The sequence below is a fragment of the Erythrolamprus reginae genome, chromosome 2, assembly GCF_031021105.1.
Source record: "Erythrolamprus reginae isolate rEryReg1 chromosome 2, rEryReg1.hap1, whole genome shotgun sequence".
In the NCBI taxonomy this organism is placed as follows: domain Eukaryota; kingdom Metazoa; phylum Chordata; class Lepidosauria; order Squamata; family Dipsadidae; genus Erythrolamprus; species Erythrolamprus reginae.
In genome coordinates, this window is record NC_091951.1 from 315,152,969 (window position 1) to 315,176,525 (window position 23,557).

Below are 23,557 nucleotides of genomic sequence, written 5' to 3' on the forward strand. Positions count from 1 at the left end.
TATTATTATTATTATTATTATTATTATTATTATTATTATTATTATTATTATTATTATTATTATTAAAAGGACAGACATCACAAACAAAACACATAACATAAAAAGGAGCTACAATCGCTCCGCTCAAAATAGAAGTCTTCATAATACAAAAAGGAAAAACTTATTGTTGTTTAGATCGATTCAGAGAATTATAAAAATTACCTGTTACATTTCTCTATTTGTAGACAAATATAGTAATAAATTCAAATATATATATATATGCGACATTTCGGTGAAATCACATTCACCATCATCAGGCTGAAGTTGTAAGCTTCGTGCTGCTGTAAATATAGTTTAACTATATAGTATAGTTAAATATAGTTTAACTATATTTACAGCAGCACGAAGCTTACAACTTCAGCCTGATGATGGTGAATGTGATTTCACCGAAACGTCACATAGACATGCAAAATATTACACGGGGCAAAACCCGAACTCAGAACAATCTACACACACACACACACACACACACACACACACACATATGAAACTCCTTCCTTTTTTACTTGTGCCACAAGTGTAATGCAGTAAAAAGGAGCATTTTATTACCATTTTAATTTTTTTATTCCCCTTATGGACACCTCTGGTCACTCCACCTTTCATATTTTCACCCTTGAAACAATTCTTCAATTAATAATTTTATGAGATCTACAATGAGGTTTTGCAACAGATCTTCATGGACTTCATGGGAATAACACAAGTGTTATTTAACTTCTGAAATTGCACACTGTTTTGGTGAGTTGCTCCGTTCCTTGATCGCCTTCTTACAAATGCAGCACTAAACCTCTGAACTGTCAATACTTTTCCGTTGAGGAAAGATGTCATTCTTTTGGCTTTCTACTGTGCTCAAAAACTGGACTTGTGTTGCTAAGGATACAAAGAGCAGAACATGCTGCTGTGCTTGGAAGATTACCTTGGTGATTATACTGGGAAAACAAGAATAATTTATTTTGTTGCACAGTTTTTGAAAACCAGCTGTCAGGTAAATTCACTGCAAAGGAAGACAAACTACTGGTATGTTAGTGCTGCATGTCCAGTGAATTGCATAAAGCTAAAAAACAGAACTAACTTGTAGGAGAGAAAAACACAATTGAATTGAAGAGCCCAGTAATTATTCCTAATGTTCTTAAATGAACAGCTATTAACCTTCACAGAATCAATGAACTAAAATATATTTGTGGGAGGGAGATTTAGAATGCTGGATATACACTCTCTCTCTCTCTCTCTCTCTCTCTCTCTCTCTCTCTCTCTCTCTCTCTCTCTCTCTCTCTCTCTCTCTCTCTCTCTCTGGTTTTATATAATTCATCATCCCCATAATCAAGTTTGAGTAGGTTTTTTTATTAAATACCCAAGACAAAGTATCTTCTCTTGTATTCTTATTTAAATGTCACACAAGTGCTTGAAGTCAAATAACTTATTTCTTTGGGGTTGTGATTCATATATCAAATATTAGTAGGTTATGCTCATGCAGACATACCTATGAATGTTGCGCCTGAACAGTTTTGACAGGAGATGGATACTCCAATCTACTAGTCAGTAATGCCAAAATTGAAGGCATAAGGACTATAAATTCAGCAGTTGATCAAATATTATACTCAAGTATATTTATCCAACAATACAGATACTCCTCGACTTACAACTACAATTGGGATCTGAAGTAATGTGATTGTTAAGGAAGTTACCATGACTGAATTCAATTTTACAACAATTTGAATTGTGTCCCTTAAACAGTTCACATGGCCATTAAACAATTCGCATGGTCATTAAGTGAATCACATGGTCGTTAACCAAATCCAGCTTCCTGAATTGACATTGCCTATAGCAGGTGTTGGCAACCTGTGGCTCCAGAGCCGCATGCTGCTCTTTCATGTCTCTGCTGTGGCTCCCTGTTGCAGCAGAGGGATGAAACAGCTGTCGCCCTGTTGCAGCGGTGGTAATGGCCAGAGCCTTAGTGCAGGAGCAAAGCACCCCTGCACTTGCCCAAACAGCATTCTGACTTCGTTGTGGTTTATTTGCTATTGCTGCTTCCACGGCCTGCCTGCTGGTCTCGCAACGCCTTGTGCAGCAAGTGAAATTTAGCGTGCTTCACAATGGGGAGACAGGGACCCCTCCTTCTGGAGCCCATAACAACAACAACAACAACAACAACAACAATTTATTAGATTTGTATGTCGCCTTTCTCCGAAGACTCGGAGAGGCATACAAATCTAATATAATTTCACCACCCAGCACCAGTTCAGGGGTTCCTTCCTCCCCCTAGGGGACAGGGTGAGTGAGACAGACAGACAGACAGACAGACAGACAGACAGACAGACAGAAAGAGAGACAGAGAGTGAGACAGAGACAAAGAAAAAGAGAGGGGGGAAGGGACAGAGAGGGAGGAAAAGAGAGAAAGAGAGGGAGGGAGAGGAAGAAATAGAGAGGGAGGGAGGGAAAGAGAGAAAGAAAGAGAGAGAGAGAAGGGAGGGAAAGAGAAAAACAGAGAGACAGAAAGAGGGAGGGGGAAAGAGGGATGGAAAGAAAGAGAGAGGGAGAGAGGAAAAGAGGGGGGAGAGAGAGAGAGAAAGAAGAGAGACAGAGAGAGTGGGGGAAGAGAGGGAAGGAAAGAGAGAAAGAGAGAGAGGGATGGAAAGAGAGGGAGAGAGACAAAGATAGACAAGAGAAAGAGAGAGAGAGAGAGAGTCGTGACTAGGTGGGAGTGAGTGACGTCGAGTTGGCCATGCCCACCCAGGTTTTGTGGTTCCCTGTGTTTTCTTTTCTGTGGGTGTTGAATATTCATTAACCTGATGTAAATAGTTGTATATTGGATGTTTGAATTTGATTGGTTTAAAAATGACCGGGACATTTAAGTGACTGTCAGTTACTTTGAGCGGGAAGAAACAAAGTATAAAAGCTGTAAACCGATGCTGTTATTTCAGTCGTGCCTGAATAGAACTATCAGAGCAGCACTGTGTTCCCCATCTATGGAGAAATAAAATATCTTCTGACATCAATAGCCTCATTCATTTCACTGGTGACGAAGGAGGTCTTACCGACCTGCCTCAACAAACAGGTCCAAATGGTTCTCTGAAACCCCTGGCCTATAGTAAGCCAGATGAGAAGGTCAAACCTTCAATCACATAACTGTAAGACAACTGACACAAATGAATGCTGATTGCCAAGAGCCTGAATTGCAGTCATGAGACCATAGGAGTGGTGCCCCCGTTGTCACTTTGAGGATGGGTTATAAGCCACTTTCTAAGGTTGAACTGTCATTAATCAAACAGTCATAAGTCAAGGACTACCTACAGGTTAAATCGTTTAATCATTGAGTACACAGAGGATCAGAAGACTCCCTCTCTAAGGGAGGGTAGGTGGTTTAAAAATGTGGAAAAATAAATAAAACAAATAAAACCAGCAGTAATTGACCATTTAAACAACCATTTTGAATCATATCTTAATTTTCAGGTTTTGGACATAGCATTTTAAAAAGTAAATCATTTTTCATTCCATTCATTGGAATATTTAATTTTAAACTGCAACCACTTGTATTTAGCTGGCAAGGAAACGTGCTTTAATCAACTTTTATTAAATGGGCACTTTGCAGATGTGCACGAATCACAAGTTCCAGAATTCCATCTGTACCCTATCTCTGATAGAAGGTAACAGGTTAGGAAACGCAACATCAACCATTCTTGTTGGCACATGGTATTTATATTGGGTTTTTTAATTTGCATCAGTCTAAATGTCAAACCAGTCCCTTCTTAGCTCTAAACCAGTGTTTCCCAACCTTGGCAACTTGAAGGTATCTGGACTTCAACTCCCAGAATTCCCCAGCCAGGCTGGGGAATTCTGGGAGTTGAAGTCCAGATACCTTCAAGTTGCCAAGGTTGGGAAACACTGCTCTAAACTACAAATCAAGCTTTTCCTTGAATGGAAGCATGGAAGACTACAAAGCAGAATAAGGGAATCAGTCTTTTACTGAGTAAACATTTAGTCATTTCCCCATTAACTATATAGTATCTTCACATGTCATCTAGCCTTTGCCAAAGCAATATAAAGCATGACCTCATTACTATTATACAGTATAGGCCAATAATGGTTGGATGACTCCAGAAGATGCTATAAATCATCAGTGAAGATCCTGCTGCATGAGGCAATTTGCCTGATCGATTGATGTTTCATAAGTTATGAAGTTAATAATAAGCTTCATTAGCATATGGATTCCTTTATGCAAGCCAAGATGTCTTTACTGGAATGGCTCCAATGCAATGGAAACAAAGCTGGAGAAATTGCACTGCCGTCTTCTATTTTTCTGAGCAAAGAACATCTTCAACATTCAATTTTAAATAACTCTCAGAACTTTCATATCTTATTATTGTCTCCTGGAAAGCGTGCCAGAGCTGAATGCTAAAAGCTTCCATTAGTAAGTGATATTCTTGATGAAAAGTATTTTAGATCCGTAATAGAAAAAAAGGCGGTGGAGAACAGTTCTACTATATAAAAATTTAACTTCAACTTCATTTTTATAAGATACCATATTAAAGGGAGAAAATGGGATGTATTTTTTCTACTATTTCATCTGGCCCCTTTCATCCGAGTAGCAACAGACAAGTCGAACGCATGGTTCAAGCAGCGAAAGAAACGTTGGGGCGATTAGGGCCAGGAGATTGGCAAGGCTGTGTTGACAAATTTCTTTTAGTGCAACACATTCCCTAGAACATGGTCACTGGTAAAAGCCCAGCTGAATTACTTATGGGAAGAAAGCTCTGGTCCAAATTAGACAGGCTGCACCCAGACTATTCAAACAAAAAGAGACAAGGTAATCCCATTCGAGTCAGTGTTACAACCCAGTGTTTGCAAGGAACTTTGCAGAGGGTTCCTTATGGTTGCCTGGGGAAATCCTAGAAGTAACAGGCCCAAAGGTCTTACATAGTCCTCTTAACAATAATAGAAAATGGTGGTGCCATATCGATCAACTGCGCAAGCACCAACCACCCAATGCAAATTATAAACGAACCCGTGATCATGGTTTCCCTACAGCTAACACCACTCCGATAGGCACGGGAGATTTATCTGAAGAGCCGGAGCCACCACTGATTGAGGAACAAGAACCGGTCTCTGTAGAAACTTCAGCTCGCCCAGGCCGTTCCAGGAGGTTCCACAGGTGGAGCCAGAAATGGCCAGCCTGTCCTCTCCACCCAAAGCAAATGCCCAAACTGAAACTTCACAGGTCAACTAGGGTCCCACAACGTCCCATGTATCTGAAGGACTACGTATGCTAATGTGTTGGGCCAGACCAAATGGGGAGAAGTGTTATGTGTTCTGTCGGGCTCTCTGGTGGACTCCTCCCAAAAATTCACAGGTACAAATTTCAGACCCACACACGTTTGAAAATTCAAAACAATGTTCTTTATAATGAAAATTCACTTAAACTAAGCCCTCTTTTGGTATAGCAAAGAGCACTCGTCTCCAAACAAACTGGTAATTTGTTCAAGTCCCTTATCAGTTCTGAGATACTTAGCTTGCAGCTGTGAGGCAATTCACAGTCCTTCTTCTTTCACAAAGTGAAACACACTTTGCTCTGGTTTAGTTTCAAAGCGGGGAAAAATCAGCACACAAAAGGTCAAAGTCAGTAAAGCAGTCAGGAAACACAACGATCAGATAATCCTCCACAATGGCCAAACCCACAGGCTGCTATTTATAGCAGCCTCACTAATTACCACAGCCCCACCCAACCACAGGTGGCCTCATTTTCTTTGATAATAATCTCTCAGTTGTTGCTGCCTATGCATTGCTCTCCGCATGCGTGGCTGTATCATTAACTCTTGTTCTGAATCCAAGGAGGAGCTAGATAATTGATCTCCTTCTGAGCTGTCTGCCACACTCTCCTCCCAGTCACTCGTGTCTTCTTGGTCAGAGGAGCCTTCATCAGCAGATTCCACAGGGGGCAAAACAGGCCTGCAGCATGTGGATGTCTCCCCCACATCCACAGTCCTTGGGGCAGGAGCTGGGCCAGAGCTAACCACAACAGTTATGTATTAAGGTTTAAAAGTGTAGACTGTTTACTCCAGGATCTGCTCTCGGAAGAAGGAAAACTGAAACTGCTGATTGGTTGAACCAGCTGGCAGCCCTCTATTTAAAGAGAGAGCATCCTGGCTATTTCTTTTGCTGGATCTGTGTGCTAGTCAATAAAGAGATATTAAGTTACTACTGTCTCCAAGTCTCTTCAGTACCAGAACTCAACACATAGGGAAATACAGCAGAAAGGATGGTAACATTATAAATGAGTGCCTCTAATAAAAGTACCGTTGTGGCCTGTCCGCGTCCTGCGAAATTACTAACAGACCAAGACACAGTGGAGGTGCAGTACAGGCATCCTGTGTTCTTGGCAGCCGAGACTGACAGAAAAGAAGACCTGGTATCAGAGCCTGAAGAGCAACCAATACCTTCTGCACCTCCTTAGATGAGTGACTCAGAAGAGGAGGAGCCTCTTCTGGATGCTAGGGTTCGCAGGGCCTCTAGGAGGCATGAGTATTTAGTTAGGAGGAGGTTTACTTGTGAGTAGCACTGCTGACTATTGGGCCCCTCCCGCAGACTATTTAAGATGGAATCTTGCGTCACTCCAGTGCAGAGAATGACACCCTTCATATTAGACATCTAGCTTTCGTTCCTGGTTTTCGGCTTGTGTTTTAAAAGGACATTTTTGGCTTTCTTGATGAGTTCCGGGCTTCCAGCCAAATTCTGTAAGTGGATGATAAGAAACTTACTGCAATCTAGTAACTATTTGCTATTTATCTATACCTGGGACTCTAGCCAGCTGCTAATACTTTAATATACGTGTGGTGAATTTCCTAAATTCACCCTTTGTTACGAACAGACTTAAAACTGCATAATACTTTTTTGTACATAGGAAAACCTTGATTTAGTCAATCCGTTGGTGTGCATCTGATTTCTGGGGGGCTCGGCACTGGGACAGAACAAGTACCTGCAAGTGGCTTTCATCCAAAGCTTTCTAAATGTCAGGATTGGGTTAAAAATTAAAATTCTATAAAATATTTGTGCATGTAAGTCAATCCTCACTGATTGTAATTCCTCCAAATGACAGCTCCCCGTATTCCCAACTTTCATAGGTGTTTCCCTTCAGGCAATCCTAGATGTTGTAATGTACAGGGTACTAGATTGGGAAAGTTAAGCACCATCTTAAGAACACAGTATATAATGTAAGTGAGTGAATGCAAAGGGGTATCAGAACTGAGCTTCAGAAATGCCATAGCCCCAGATTAGCAGTCTTAGGGAGAATATCAGGCAAGAAAGAACACTTTTTATTTATTTATTTATTTATTTATTTATTTATTCATTCATTCATTCATTCATTCATTCATTCATTTGTCCAATACACAATACATATGGAAGAGAATAGACATGAAGTAATATATATAAAGATAATATGTAAAAATAGAGGAGAAGGTATATGAAAGGAAGAAAATATATATGATATATGAGATAAAGGAAAGACAATTGGACAGGGGATGAAAGGCACACTAGTGCACTTATGTACGCTCCTTACTGACCTCTTAGGAACCTGGAGAGGTCAATCGTGGATAGTCTAAGGGAGAAATGTTGGGGGTTAGGGGTTGACACTATTGAGTCCGGTAATGAGTTTCACGCTTCGACAACTCGATTGTTAAAGTCATATTTTTTACAGTCTAGTTTGGAGCGGTTAGTATTAAGTTTGAATCTGTTGCGTGCTCTTGTGTTGTTGCAGTTGAAGCTGAAGTAGTCATTGACAGGTAGGACGTTGCAGCATATGATCTTGTGGGCATATACTTAAATCGTGTTTTAGGCGCTGTAGTTCTAAGCTTTCTAGACCCAGGATTGTTAGTCTATTTTTGTAGGGTATTCTGTTTCGAGTGGAGGAGTGAAGGGCTCTTCTGGTGAAGAATCTTTGGACATTTTCAAGAGTGTTGATGTCCGAGATGTGGTATGGCTTCCAGACAGATGAGCTGTATTCAAGGATGGGTCTGGCAAAAGTTCTGTAGGCTCTTGTGAGTAGTGTGAGATTGCCGGAGCAGAAGCTACATAGGATCAGGTTAACAACTCTAGAAGCCTTTTTGGTGATATTGTTGCAATGGGCTTTAGCACTTAAGGTCAGTTGTAGGAAACACGTATCAACTAGCAGCACAACTAGTGCAGACACAACTCTGGAGACACATATTTAGCAATAGCATTTAGATCAGTGATGGCTAAACTTTTTGGCACCGAGTGCCCAAAATGCAGGCACACGCATGCCCAAAATGCAAGGTGACTGATCTATATTTATGGCACTTGCAGTATATCAGAAACTAGATTCACTGTGTTGTTAACTTAACTGCAGTGATTCTCTTAACAACTGTAATAACATAAGTTATAAAATGGCGCAAAACTCACTTAAAGTGTCGCACTTAGCAACAGAAATTTAGCTCAATTGTGGTTGTATTTTGAGGACTACTTATATACGGAGCCGGGGTGGTGCAGCAGGTAGAGTGCTGTACTGCAGGCCACTGAAGGTGAGTGTAGATCTGTAGATCACCGGCTCAAGGTTGACTCAGCCTTCCATCCTTCCGAGGTGGGTAAAATGAGGACCCAGATTGTGGGGGCAATAGGTTGGCTCTGTTAAAAAGTGCTATTGCTAACATGTGGTAAGCTGCCATGAGTCTAAAAAGAAGGGCGGCATTAAAAAAATTGAATGAATGAATGAATGAATGAATGAAGGAAGGAAGGAAGGAAGGAAGGAAGGAAGGAAGGAAGGAACCAACCAACCAACCAACCAACCAACCAACCAACCAACCAACCAACCAACCAACCAACCAACAAACAAACAAACAAACAAACAAACAAACAAACACTGCCCTATAGTTCTTTACAGCATTTTCTGGGTGGTTTACAATGAAGAAGCATTATTTGCATATTTCCCCCAACAATCTGGGTCCTTATTTTAGCAACCTTGGAAGGATGGAAGATTGAATCAACATTGAACCCTGTCGATATCAAACTCCAGGGAGAGTTTGCCTGAAATAATGCATTCTAACCACTGTGCCACCAGGGCTCTTTTTTGCTTTAATATGTTTGTAGTGGGTATGACTGCAGCTCGAAGCAGGCACTTTGAATTAAGGACCGCCTCATTGTGCTTTCCTGTTTATTTTCCTGATTTCAACTTCCTCCTTTTTTATATATACAATGTACCAGTAGTGAAATCCAATTTTTTTTACTACCGGTTCTGTGGCCGTGGCTTGGTGGGCGTGGTGTGGCTTGGTGGGTGTGGCTTGGTGGGCGTGGCAGGGGAAGGATACTGCAGAATCTTCATTCCCACTCCTGGGGATATTGTAAAATTTCCATCCCCACCCCACTTTGGGGCCAGCCAGAGGTGGCATTTGCCCATTTATTTATTCATTTATTTATTGGATTTGTATGCCACCCCTCTCCGGAGACTCGGGGCGGCTAACAGCAATAATAAAACAGCAAATTTCCGCTACCGGTTCTCCAGAACCTGTTAAAACCTGCTGGATTTCATTCCTGCAATTGACATAAGAGCACTTTCATGGCAAAGATGTTGAGATCTATTTTAAATCATCATTACAACTGTATGTGTGCAGGTGTGCAGGTGTGTGTGTGTGTGTGTAATTTATCATTCAAATAATCCTGAGTCTTCAAGGCTTGCAAAATAACACCCCCTCTTTTTTTTAAAAAAACCCACCATCTTATTACTTTTTCTCACCCTTTATTTAAGATATAAGAGCAGCAATATCCTGAACTGAAAGATATTTTGTTTGACCGGAGAGTGTGTCTTTTTTTGATATCAAATATGGTAGACGTTGTAGAAGGAGAATCTTATTAAAGCAGTTCACAAAAGCTTTAATAACATTTGTTAATCAGAAAAGATGCCACCAGACTACTTCGAGTAAATCACTGCCATTTTCTCTTTCAGAAGAAAAAACCCTGCTCTTTTTACCTTGTAGTTTGTTGAACCGTTATCGAAGCACATCAGATATATTGCTTTAAATTTGCTTTTGAATTTCCCCCTTAAAATTATCCCCATTCATTAATAAGGTCCATTGCCACACTAATTCTGCTTTTTCAGTTTGAAGCCAGATATCCTAACTTAATAAGCTGCACAGAAAAAACTTATCCGCCTAATGCACTGGAGCATATCTCTCGTTGGCTGGGATCCAAAGGTCTTGATGGCTGGCTTTTAGGTTTGTATGTCTGCCTTTTTCTAATGTAAGGTTCCGAAATGTACTTGAGTCAGATTCAAGAAGAGGCTTGGAAAATACTTCAGCTTTTATTTGTGCAAAGAAGAACTGGGTAGACCATTCCACAACATACGGACAAAGAGCATGCAATGAAAGGCCATACCTGGTGTTCTGTCAGGCTCTCTGGCAGACTCCTCCCAAAAATTCACAGGTACAAATTTCAGACACACACACGTTTGAAAATTCAAAACAATGTTCTTTATAATGAAAATTCACTTAAACTAAGCCCTCTTTTGGTATAGCAAAGAGCACTCATCTCCAACCAACTGGTAATTTGTACAAGTCCCTTATCTGTTCTGTGATACTTAGATTGCAGCTATGAGGCAATTCACAGTCCTTCTTCTCTCACAAAGTGAAACACACTTTGCTCTGGTTTAGTTTCAAAGCGGGGGGAAATCAGCACACAAAAAGTCAAAGTCAGTAAAGCAGTCACGAAACACAACGATCAGATAATCCTCCGCAATGGCCAAACCCACAGGCTGCTATTTATAGCAGCCTCACTAATTACCACACCCCCACCTAACCACAGGTGGCCTCATTTTCTTTGATAAAAATCTCTCAGTTGTTGTTGCCTATGCATTGCTCTCCGCATGCATGGCTGTATCATTAACTCTTGTTCTGAATCCAAGGAGGAGCTAGATAATTTATCTCCTTCTGAGCTGTCTGCCACACTCTCCTCCTCCTCCCTGTCACTCATGTCTTGTTGGTCAGAGGAGCCTTCATCATCAGATTCCACAGGGGAAAAAACAGGCCTGCAGCATGTGGATGTCTCCCCCACATCCACAGTCCTTGGGGCAGGAGCTGGGCCAGAGTTAACTACAACACCTGGGAGAAGGTATGGCATCCTTTTATACCTTCAGAGACATCAGCTTAGTATCTGTTCTGTGCACGGCCCTCGGAGTGAAACCACCAACTCAAAAATCTTTTATTTTATGAATAAATCAAACTCTTTATTGATATAAGCACACATAACGAAAAGCAGATTTTAAATGGCCAGGAAAAAGGAGTTATTTCTCTTTGGAGCTAAACATAAAACAATGTCCAGGAAAGGTGCCAAACTTGGCCTAATAAGCATTCCTTAGATCAGTGTTTCCCAACCTTGGCAACTTGAAGCTATTTGGACTTCAACTCCCAGAATTCCCAAGCCAGCTGGCTGGGGAATTCTGGGAGTTAAAGTCCAGATAGCTTCAAGTTGCCAAGGTTGGGAAACACTGCCTTAGATAACAAAGTCCATTTATCATTTAAGCATATGAATTTTGCTCATCGGAGTCCTGGCAACAAGCATCATCAGATGCTTATTGAGGCAGAAAACATGGTTTTAAAGCTTTGTGTAATCAAACCCTCAGTCTCACATCTCTTCCAGTGAATGACATTGAAACTCCACACCCAATTTCCCAAAATCCTTTGTCTTTATACTGCCTGGAAGTGACATCACGCCCCAAAGTTCCCTCTAAGTTGCGTGGCCGCGCAGCCACGGATGTAATGAGAGAATGGCACGCAGCAATTTCCAACTGCCGTGCACCATTTTCTAATATCAGAGGCTGCGCAATGTGACTAGAGAATGACACGCAGCAGTTTCCAATTGCCGTGCACCGTTTTGTAACATTAGAGGAATCATTGGTCCCCATGAGATTTTGCTTCTGCGCATGCGCACAAAGCAAAAAGTATAAAAAATATAGAAAAAAGATGTTGCCGCCCATTAGACTGCCACCAAAGTGGTCATATGAAAATGGTGCAATCTGGTGGCTGTTACCAGTGCGCAGTCTACTCTACCACACTGGTAGCAACCCATTACTGGTTGTGACCTGCCGGCAGCTCATGCAGCTGATGGTGGATCCTGCTCAGGAGGAGACCAACTTCATGGTGTGCTAGTGGCCTGTGCAGCTGACACCCGAGTAGGATAGTGGGGAGGATGGCGAGGACTTGGTGCCCGAGGCAGAGATTCAACTAGGACCTTCGGGAGCTCCGGTACATCAAAGCAGCGAGGAGGAAGAAGAGGCTTCTCCTCTCCTTGATGTCAGAGCCCACAAAGCTGCCAAGAGACAGGAATGGTTACTCCAGAGGAGGTCTCCTCGGGAGTAAGACTGGAGGTCCTAGAAGTCCTGACTGAACCTCTGCCTCTGGCACCAAGTCCTCGCCATGTTCTCCACTATCCAACTTGGGTGCCAGCTGCACAGGCTGCCGGCGCACCATCAAGTTGGTCTACTCCTGAGCAGGATCCACCATCAGCTGCACTGGCTGCCAGCAGGTTACAACAATTCAGCGCTACCCTGCTGCCATGGTAAAAGCTTCCTTATCAGATTTACTTCTTCATTTGACCAGTTAAGAAATTGGCTTACTGACTATAACCCAGGGGTGGGCTGCTGCCCGGACGGGGGGGGGGAACGCAATGCTCTCTACATGGGGCTACCTTTGAAAAGTGTTCGGAAACTTCAGATCGTGCAGAATGCAGCTGCGAGAGCAATCATGGGCTTCTCCAGGTATGCCCATGTCACACCAACACTCCGCAGTCTGCATTGGTTGCCAATCAGTTTCCGGTCACAATTCAAAGTGTTGGTTATGACCTATAAAGCCCTTCATGGCACCAGACCAGATTATCTCAGGGACCGCCTTCTGCTGCACGAATCCCAGTGACCAGTCAGGTCCCACAGAGTGGGCCTTCTCCGGGTCCCGTCAACTAAACAATGTTGTTTGGCGGGACCCAGGGGAAGAGCCTTCTCTGTGGCAGCCCCGGCCCTTTGGAACCAACTCCCCACAGAGATTAGAACTGCCCCCACCCTCCTCCCCTTTCGTAAACTTCTTAAAACCCACCTCTGTCATCAGGCATGGGGGAATTGAAATATTCCCTTCCCCTAGGCTTATAAAATTTATGTATGGTATGACTGTATGTTTGACTGATCTCTTAAATTGTGTTTTTTTTAGATTTTTTAATATTAGATTTGTTTACGTTCTCTTTTTACTGTTGTTAGCTGCCCCGAGTCTGCGGAGAGGGCGGCATACAAATCTAATAAAGAAAGAAAGAAAGAAAGAAAGAAAGAAAGAAAGAAAGAAAGAAAGAAAGAAAGAAAATGCAGGGCGTCCTGCATAAGCCACCCCCACAGTGTGGTAGTAAAAGCTTTGGTACCCCGTCACTGCTATAACCTGTTTTTATTTGTAAGCAAATTGAATTTGTTGGAATTTAAAGTGTGTGCATGGAAAGGCCGGGTTTATTTGTAACGCAATAACTCATCCTGACTAGATAAACATGTTCTGCTTAATTGAGTACAGCAAAATTGGCTGAGTTCACACAAAGCCAAAGATATCGCGTCTCAGTTCTACTATTTAACGTATTATACTAAAATCCATCTCGAACCAATAACTGAATTAGGGTGCATGCTGCGTGAAAAATTAAAAATTAATTCAAACACCTTCTAATATTAAGAAAAAGAAAAAGAAAGAAACCCAAATGCTACCACATAAAAGAAATAACAGTTAGAAGCCTCAAACCCAAAGTCACGTGATTGTTTATTTACTGTTTGTTTATTCAGTTCATATAGCTGCTTCTCTCAAACCAGTGACTAGGTGACAAACAATAATAAAAACAAAACGATTAAAAAAATACAAAAAAAATCAAATACAAATAGCAACTCAGGTACTATAAGGAGTCAGTATCAGCATAGGTAGGAATTAGGGGCATTCACACACTTGGGACCTCGGTCTATGTGCTAGCCTAGTCTTCCTTGTGAAAAATTCCTTGTGTGTCCAATCAAATTGGCCAATAAAATTCTGTTCTGTTCTGTTCTATTCTATTCAAAGTGTTCTGAAAGATTGTAGGGTTGAGACCATCCTAATGGTCCTAATCCTGCAACCTTGTATGCTGCTTTGAGTCCTTAGACTTATATACCACTTCACAGTGCTTTACAACTCTCTCAAAGTGGCTTGCAAAGTCAGCATATTGCCCCCAACAATTTGGGTCCTCATTTTACCAAACCTAGAAGGAAGGAAAACTGTCAACCTTGAGCCTGATGAAATTTGAACTGCCGTCAGTCAGCAGAAGTAGTCTGCAGTACTGCTTCCAACCACTTTGCCACCATGACTCTATAAAATATATATATCTTTGTCCTGCATACAAAAGCTAAGTTTATTTACTTTGTTTGAAGGAGGAAATGTATTGTATATCTCTGTTCATTTCAAATGTGTTTGACCCTTGAATGCAAGCTACAAAATATTACAGGAGCTGTTATCTGCCATTCCTTCCTTCCTTCCTTCATTCATTTGTTCATTCATTCATTCATTCATTCATTCATTCATTCATTCATTCATTCATCATATCCAAGCTTTACAGTGGACCTGCTCTTGAGAAGTAATTGATGAGGAATAGACATACTTGAAACATTAGTTGATCTCAGCATAATAGATGGCTCACTTTCTGGTCTGGCATTATTCCATGTGACAATAGAGAATTGTGTCTCAAAGTTGGACTCTCCAGCTATTTATGCTGATCACGTGTTTGTGTGCATGTGAATGTACATATCTGCATTATTATATATACTACAGATATCATAGACGACACAAACCAGGAAGTTATAAGGAAGTTACTGAACACAGAAAATGCTTGCTCTTGGGCAAACATAAGCTTCATCAACATGCTTAGATCAATTTTGCAGGAATCTGGCTGTAGATTTCCTACTTCTTTAAACTCCCTGGTTATTGTTATTTCCACATTCAGTACAAAAAAATATTCATTTTGCAATCATTTGGCAAAACATATTTACTGGTGCAGATTTGGAATTTAAGGATTGGGGCTCAACATATCTGATAAGTATTAGGCCAAAGTTCATATATATTAGATTGATGTTAGAGAAGTGTTGAGAAAATAAATGACCCAATGTATTCCTCCTCTTTTAGCTTCAAGGGGAAAGAGATGGGAGAGGAGATTGCATAATGCTTTATCTCCCACACACTTCTCTTTCCAACGAAGTTGCCTTTTCAAGTACTTTCATTGTTAGATCAGTGTTTATCTCACAAAAGCATTGAGGGAAGGACATTTCTAACAGAAAGAAAGAAATATCTTGAGGGTGGCATACAGTGACAGGCTATATCTTTATTTCCCATGCCATTCTACTCTTTTCTCAGGCAAAATGAGTCAACCTAAAATGGATTATGCAAGAGATGAAGTTGTTTTCATTTTAATTGGTGATTCCAGTGTGGTCTTTTATATATAAACCAAGACTAGAAATTTTTTTAAAAAGTGAGATAATAATCCTTCAGTTTTCTTTTTCATCCTGGTAGAGAAGTGGACTATAGCAATTCTATATGTATATTTCACAGAGTCCAATAAACATATCTATTTTTTTTCTCACTAGGGAAGAGACATTTAAAACCTTCCTGCCAACCAAATATTCCAAGTTCCACTATCTCTTTGCCCTTTCAAAATCATCCGTTTCTTCCTGAGAATCCATATTACATTCCACCCAGTAATGGGCAGCCAAAATTTTTACTGCTACGCTGTGGGTGTGGCTTATTTTGTGGGTGTGGCTTAATGGTCATGTGACTGGGTAGGAGTGGCTTGCTGGCCATGTGACCAGGTGGGAGTGGCTTGAACGATCATCATCGTTCAAGTGAACTGTTAAGTCCTCGACTTACAACCTTACCAGTGTCGCTCGCTGGAGTGACAATTTGCTCAGGTTGCTTAGCTAGGTGAACGGGTGCCAGCGCCGCTTCCACCCACGCCTTCTACTTGCACCTCAGGCGGGAGGTGGCCGCATGAGGTTGGAGGGGAGCTGGGCAGGAGAGAGGGAAGCTCGTCCGAGGCCAAGAAGGAGGAAAGAGGAAAAAAGCAAGGAGCGCAGATGCAGCAGCAGCAGCGGAAAAAAGGAGAGCCGAGCCAAGACCAGTAATCTAGGAAGTGACAGACGCCGATCAGCTGGAGATGTGTACGCATCTTCTTTCCGCTGGTGGAACTGTGTTCCACTCCGTCCTGCCTGCTGCCCACCCCTGATTCCACCACACCAAAGTATTTTTAAACAATATTTTTATTAAGATTTTTATTAATATTGATTGTTTCTTCATTGCTTATTTGACCCCTATGACAATCATTAAGTGTTGTACCACATGATTCTTGCAAATCTATATTTTCGTTTATGTACACTGAGAGCATATGCACCAAGACAAGTTCCTTGTGTGTCCAGTCACACTTGGCCAATAAATAATTCTATTCTATTCTATTCTATTCTATTCTATTCTGGGATCATTTCTATTACAGAAGAACTCTGGATTTACAAATGGGTGCCAGCTTCAACTCACTGAGCAAAAGTCTCTATAGTGCCTTGATTTGCCACAGATTTGGGTTTCCCCCCCCCAAACTATACTAATGTCTTCTCCAAAGTGGTGCCATTGCAATGTGTTGTGCTCAGCTCAAATAATCCCTGAATTGGAGAAATTTGGGAGTTGAAGGCCATTATTTATACGGAAGACACCAGACTGGAGCAAGCTGACAGCAAAATAGCCACTGTTACTTTAACTCTGACATATTTGTGATTTAAGAATCTTTGGTTCTGCAAGGAAACTTATACACGGAGAACTTAATGATCTCATTGAAGTTAAGCATGTTTTAACTGTCATTGTTTTCAGTGGAAATGTTTAGCACATCAAAGAGATGGTAATATAGTAAATTTTCATCTCACAGGATTTTAGCATTAGCATATTTAGCACATATATATCTAATCCAAATCCATCCAGAATCTAAGCTCTTTGAAAATGTTTAGCTCATGTCAATGAAAGGATTAATATATATTATGCTGGAATATATGAATGATTTCAAAAGCAGAAAGTGTTACTATGTTGGTTAATGAGTGAGTAGTACAGAATCTAATATATGGAAAGCAACTTAATATTATAAAGTCAAATAGGGAATCCTAGCATGGAGTTCCTAATGTAGTGGTTCCCATAAGGTAAAGGTAATATGTAGTAACTATTTCTTGGAATTCTTTGGATAGAATGTAAGAAACCTAAAATGGCCCGATACAAATTGTCCCTCTATGAGATCGGTGTTTATCTGCTTGTTTCTTGTAGGCTTGCGCTGCCTAATTGTCCCAACCAAACCAAAGTATCCCCCTGGGTGGGGGGTGTCACGCTGAATATTGACAGCCTCTCAGAGACATCCAGTAATGAAAGAGTTAACTATGTGTGCCTTATTAAGATCCTCCTATTATGATGTAATATCCTGCCAAGTCACTTCCTTCTTCTTCATTCTTCACTCTCTTCTCTTTCTATCCTCCATTATATAAAGACGTATATTTGAGTTGTCCCTCGAGACATGTTTTATTTTCTATTTTTACAATAAATATATCTTGTTTGAACAAATGACTAAGGCTTTTATCCATCAACTCCACGGGGTTAAGGTTCTAATGGACTTTAATCACTCACAAACAGCAACGGGGGGGACGATTTAACTGATACTAACCCCTATATATTTATTCTATTTTTCCAGGAGATGGTTCTTTGCAAAGGGGGGCCGCCTGTCAGGCCGAAGCCTACATGTGGAGTTAGAGATTTTGGTCTGCCCCAGCATAAGGGGGGGTAGGAGGGGTAGTGAGTAGTCAGGGGAGGAAATTACTAGACACAACCAAAGATTCCTTTCTCCGAGCCAAGGTCACTGTTTGTTCTGCCTGAACTGAAGAGAAGAGGAAGTTGATAAACCCCTGCACACGGACTGGCTCTCGTGATGAACTTGTGGGTGTGGGGATGTAAGATGAACCCTAACCTAGGTGGGATTCTGGGAAGTATTCAGAATCGGAATGGCTATGGGATAACCAACATGGTTCTGTTAATAAATCGAGCTCTGATTGAGAGAATTGGACTGGGACTTGATTTATTTCTCAGGTGCTATTTGGAACGCTGACACTACGCTTATTTTGCTGTTTGAAATATCTTCATGATACCCTTTGTTCATTTTCGCCCTTAAAATATCTTAAACAGCTTTAAAAAGATCAAGTATGCAATGAGAAAATGCTATGACTGTTCTTTCTCTTTTGTAATTCAGCTAACACTAGATTTAATAACAATGTCATTTCTAGTTCGATAAGTACGTACTAATTAAGTTTAAAAAGTAGTTTTCTCATTGTGGGGGTACACACTGTTTCTTCTCTGTTCTACAGTTCTCTATCAGTACTGCCAAAAGGTTTATTTTAATGCCTGAACTACTTCAAAAACTCATACTTCTCCAAATGTCAAGAAGAGCAATTAACCTTGAGATGCTCTATTCACATTTTATGTATTTGACTACAGATTTTTCTTTGATACATATATGTTGTGGTTGGCTCTGGCCCAGCTCCTGCCCCAGGGAATGTGGAGGTGGAGGCAGGGGAAACGTCAACAGGTCCTAGGCCTGTTTTGTTGCCGGCAGAGTCAGGGAGTGCAGTTTCCTTGGATGAAGAAGGTGGGGGTGACTTGGAAGAGGGGGCTTGGCACACAGCCCAGGAAGCCAATCACCATTATCTTCGGTCGATTCGGATGACGAAGTGTTAGACCCACGCAGGTGCAGACTTATGCATCGAAGAGACCAATTGAGGAAATATTACAGGAGATAAGACATTTCTTCACAGCTACTAGCTAAGTACTTAAGGACTGATTAATTAAGGGACTTGTTCAACCGACAAGGTTGTTTAGGGGAAGAGTGCTCTTTGCAATACAAAAAGGGTGCTTTGTTTCTTTTGAATTTTGTGATAAAAGACATTGTTTTGAATTTTCAAACGTGTGTGTGTCTGAAATTTGTACCTGTGAATTTTCAGGAGCACGGCAGAACACATATACAGATGAAATTTATATTTGTTTTGTATCTTAAATTATCATAAAAATGTGTTAAATAAAAAGAAAGTGGGTCAAAGCACTTGTGCCAAATTATTAATATTTTAGGTACCTCTATTGTTAAGCCAGATGTTATCAAACTGTGCTCAGCTGGATTTATTTAGATTGCCATTGTAGAAGTGATAGAACAGTAGAGATTCTGGGTAAAGTATTTTTACTTGGCTGTACACTTGATATGTTTTTTTTTCATCCTGAAAATCAAAGCCATACTGATTATCAACAGATTATAAAACAGATTAAACAAGGGCTCTATTTACAGCCTGTGATTGTCATAAATCTTGAGGCTCTTGTAGCAGAAAGAATGGTATAATAATGATAATGTACCAGTGCCATCTACTACTTTTTTGTCTAAAATGTATGAGTCTTAACAATTTGGCTAGGACTCATATTGGATCACCGGTTTAGACAATGAAGGATGACTGGCACTGACAAATAACAAGCTATTAAACTATGATTTATGAATATTCTTGAATTTGTACGCCAAACCCCCTAATTGGTTAAGAGAATATCACACCCTTTTGAAAATACCTGGAGGAGAAAAGTAGAAAATCAGTGTGGTAGATAATATAGATTTTAAAAAAAACAACCAATGGATAACTAAACATTGGAGCTAAGTTCAGTACAATGGGTTGCTTTCTTTCATTTTTTATAGTGTGCAATTTTAGGAAACTATGTTTATATGTATGTATCGGAACTACACATTTATGTAAAAAATAAATGTTGAAAATGGTTTGGAAAAGACCATTTATTCCTGTGTAAGAATTACTGCTGTATGCAAGCATTTATCTATGCATTTTATATTATTTTTGTTACCTGACATGCCAAAATTCATCATTCATCATTAAATGTTCTTGGTTGACACATAATTCCCTTACTCTCTTCTCATTCCCATGTTGCCTGATAGATAATTTTGTAGTTCCCAAAATCCAAGTTAAAAATGAATCATATAAAAACATAACTACACATTTTATTTTATTTATTCATTTTATTTCACCAAGCATGTATTAGATAACAGATATAAGTATAAACATGATTATGAACACATGAAAGGGATACAAATAAAAAGGATTATTAGGACAGGGATGGTAGGCTGGTGCACGTATGCATGGCCTTTAAAGACCTCTTAGGAATGAGGTGAGGTTGACAGTAGACAGTCTAAGGCTAAAGTTTTGGGGGTTTGGGGAAGAAACCCGGGGTGGGTTGTGGATTGTTTTGCTGCCATTCACTCAAGGTTACTCTGAGCAGAGTACTGCAGCAATAAAAAATAAAAACTTCTGCGGGAGGGGGTGTGGCCAGCATAGCAGTGCAGTGATGGGCTACCAAAATGTTTACAACCACATTCTGGGCGTGGCTTATGCATTTTCTTTCAACATCTTTCAGTGCAAATTGGGTGCTCTGGGGTTGAGCTCCATTTTCACTACCCCACTGTGTTCCTTCCTGTCCGGGCAGCAGCTCACCCCTGAGTATGGGTATCCCCCATGCTCTGCAGGGAACCCCAAATCTCAGCTGTTCAGAGGGCTGGAATTAATCGAAACAAGGTCAGATCTACCCTAGAGGGGCAGTGGGGAAAAGTACCAGTCGGTGGTCTGGGGAGGCGAGGGCTTGCAAACCCTTCAAGGGAAATATTTCTTTACCCAGAGGGTCGTTGGCTTATGGAATTCACTTCCGGAATAGGTCGTGTCTGCTGGATTAGACAGATTCATGGATGCCAAGTATATCGGTGGTTATTGAAACAGATGTGCCGCCTCTATGTTGGTTGAGGCAGGCAGAATTCCCTTGAGTATCATTTGTTGGGGGTCAAGGGAAAGGAAGGGTTCTGCCTTCTCTTTCTGCTCAAGATCCCCAAGGACAATTGGTGGGCCATTGTGTAACACAGAATGCTGTACTCGATGGGCTTTGGTCCAATTCAGCATGACTCTTCTTGTGTTCTTATGTTCTTAGGGTGCCGGCACCAGCTTCTCAGCCATCAGATGAGGATGACGACTCGGTTGCCATTACCTAGGACAGGGGTAGGCAAAGTTGGCCCTTCTATGCCATGTGGACTTCAACTCACAGAATTCCTGAGCCAATCATGCTAGCAAAGGAATTCTGGGAGTTGAAGTCCACATGGCATAGAAGAGCCAACTTTGCCTACACCTGACCTAGGATGACCACCATCGGACTGATTGAATGGAGAGATCGTGGATTGCTTGGGTGACAAGATCTAAGCATTTGTGCTAGAGAGAGGTGAAGAAGTATTTAAGGATTTCATGATTAAAATAAAAAATTTAAAACTTAAAAGAAAACAAAAAGAGGTGCGGGAAAACAAAAAACCTCACCGAAACGCATACACACACACATGCTTGTGTGCAATTTTGCTACCTGCACAGGTGCAGGAAACATAATTGCGCTCAATCTCGCACTCGCATCTAAGTGCTTTGGAGCTGCGCCCAATTAGGCGTTCCGGCAGCAGCCCACCACTGGTTTGATGGTACAATGTTTTGGTGATAGAAGATAAGAGGATTTTGAATTGGACTGGACCGAAACCCAAAGAGACTATATGGAGTTGAGCTTCAAATAACAAATTTGTGAACTTTGTGAATTGTGAATTTGACAACGTGGAGGCGTGCATTTATGAAGAATGGACTGGGATGTTAAAATAAATTTATGAATATATAAAAAATTAGATTTTAATATTAGATTTATTCTGCCATAATATTGTTTTTACTACTGTTGTGAGCCGCCTCGAGTCTCCAGAGAGCGGCGGCATACAAATCTAATTTATTATTATTATTATTATTATTATTATTATTATTATTATTATTATTATTATTATCTTTTGGAAATCAGAGATGGAATGAAAACAGAAATTACTGGAACAAAAATTGATAAATTATTTAACTACTCAAGAGAACCAAAAGTTTAGGCTTCTCCAAAATTTTCATTTGAAAGCTTTAGCTGAAACTAATAAGCCTCTCTAGGGAGAGCAAAATTTAAAATAGTATCTTCATTTATCCGTACAAGTAAAGAGGCAAACCACCAAGTTTCTGGACTGCTCAAAAGCAGTATAATTTTTAATGCATTGCATTATTTTTGGCAAGAGGTTTCTATATTATCTTTAAATATTAGAAACATAGAAGATTGATGGCAGAAAAAGACCTCATGGTCCATCTAGTCTGCCCTTATACTATTTCCTATATTTTATCTTAGGATGGATATATGTTTATCCCAGGGATGATTAAATTCAGTTACTGTGGATTTACCAACTTCTGCTGAAAGTTTGTTCCAAGGATCTACTACTCTTTCAGTAAAATAATATTTTCTCATGTTGCTTTTGATCTTTCCCCCAACTAATCTCAGATTGTGTCCCCTTTTCTTGTGTTCACTTTCCTATTAAAAACACTTCCCTCCTGAACCTTATTTAACTCTTTAACATATTTAAATATTCTAATGCCAATGATTTAATAAACTTTACCCTGAATCCAAAAATGTTAAATGTTGCCAATTCTAAAAAATATTTTTTTATCATACCCGTATAGCTGCCTGTCAGACTGGCCAATCACAAATCTCTAAATAGAAAGGTTTCTTGGCTTCATTTGTTGAGAAAGGTTTAGTTTTATTAGAGATCAAGTGTACTGCAGTATTGTATAGCCAGAACTGAGAATTGCGTGCCAAAATCCCCCAATTCTACTCCCCCACCACCACTATTCCTTTCTGCCCACCCCACTCTAACCAATCAAGCCCATGCAACTTGTTTTCATAATGGTCAGTCCAAGCATAATTTGATTTGCAGCTCCCTCCTTCTTCCGGCTGGATGACCTTGAGGCAGCATCTCGAGGAGGTACAGTTTCTACTTTCGATTCCCCAACTATCCTGTACTACAGTGATGGCGAACCTATGGCACGGGTGCCACAGGTGGCACGCAAAGCCATATCTGCTGGCACCCAAGCTGTTGCCCTGGCTCAGCTCCATCATGCATGTCTGTGCTGGCCAGTGATTTTTGGCTCACACAGAGGCTCTGGGAGGGCGTTTTTGGCTTCCAGAGAACCTCCAGGGACTGGGGGACAGCATTTTTACCCTCCTTCAGCTCCAGAGAAGCCTTTGGAGCCTGGGTAGAGCAAAACATTAACCTACTGGGCCTATCAGAAGTTGGGAAACAGGCCATTTCTGGTTACCAGATGGCCTCCAGAGAGCCTCCAGGGGGTGGGGGAATCTGTTTTCGCCTTCCCCAGACATTGAATCATAAGAACATAAGAACATAAGAAGAGCCATGTTGAATCAGGCCAAAGCCCATCGAGTCCAGCATTCTGTGTCACACAGTGGACCACCAATTGTCCTTGGGGATCTTGAGCAGAAAGAGAAGGCAAGACCTTCCCTTTCCCCTGATCCCCAACAAATGGTACTCAAAGGAATCCTGCCTG